The following is a 906-nucleotide window of genomic DNA, read 5'->3' on the forward strand; positions in this document are numbered from 1 at the left end:
AAAAATTAGTTGAATTAATGTGAACAGATGGCTTTAACAAAAGCATCCATCATCAATGAACAACCTCACAATAGCTCTGTCTCTTAATGGATGTATCAGTTATCATTAAAACTCCCTATGGAGAAAATGAATGGGTTTTACTTCCAGAACCCGACTGTTACTCGCTGAGGATGTTTGTGTGATCTCATGTCGTGTGTGTTTGTCTCTCTGCAGACTTCATGAACGTGTATTTCCAGGTCCGGTCCAGTCAGCTGGATCGGTCCATTAAGGGTCTGAAGGAGCATTTCCGTAAGAACAGCGCCACCTCTGCCATCCACTCGCCCGCCGTACAGACCAAACGCAAGGAGACGCCCACCAAGAAGCCTCCCAAAAGACCAGGTCAGTGACCTTTAACCCTTCACCTCACTAGACTGGGTCTCTTTGGGTTTCTGATGGTCCTGATGGATCACAGTCAGGTGTATCTGACTTCCACGACCTCATTTCCTGTCGAAGTTCTCCTCTTTTCCCGTTCCTAGTGTGTGTTCTTACTAACCGTCTCCTCTCCCCTTTTCTCTTCTCTGTCTCAATGGTGTCTGATGATGTCAGTCTACATCCCAGGTAAAGTCACAGCTGTGTTTGTGACGTGTCCATCGCTTGTTTCTGTTTGCAGAGCCAGTTATTATCCCATTATACACACACACACACACACACACATACACACACACACATACGCACATATACATGACAGAATAGGTTATGAAAGGCTTATACACATGCAAACCAAAGTAAAATTTGCTGACAAAATAAAACTATTCACACAGAGCATGAGATAAATGTTTATTTTGATAAAAAAAATTTACCACCTTGATGAACCGTTCAAAAGTTTGGGGTAAGATTTTTTAAAAATGTTTTAAAAATTATGTAAAT

The 906-nt window shown here is 41.9% G+C and overlaps 1 long non-coding RNA gene across 1 annotated transcript; it reads left to right on the forward strand.

The window, feature by feature from the left end:
* The first annotated feature begins 215 nt into the window (after positions 1-215).
* LOC107735651 (uncharacterized) lies at positions 216-823 on the forward strand. Its single transcript, XR_001639470.1, has 2 exons — positions 216-378; positions 586-823. It is a non-coding gene; the product is annotated as an uncharacterized LOC107735651 (long non-coding RNA).
* The last annotated feature ends 83 nt before the right edge of the window (positions 824-906 follow it).

Source organism: Sinocyclocheilus rhinocerous, unplaced genomic scaffold (assembly GCF_001515625.1).
Source record: "Sinocyclocheilus rhinocerous isolate Xijiao unplaced genomic scaffold, SAMN03320098_v1.1 C36208996, whole genome shotgun sequence".
NCBI lineage: Eukaryota > Metazoa > Chordata > Actinopteri > Cypriniformes > Cyprinidae > Sinocyclocheilus > Sinocyclocheilus rhinocerous.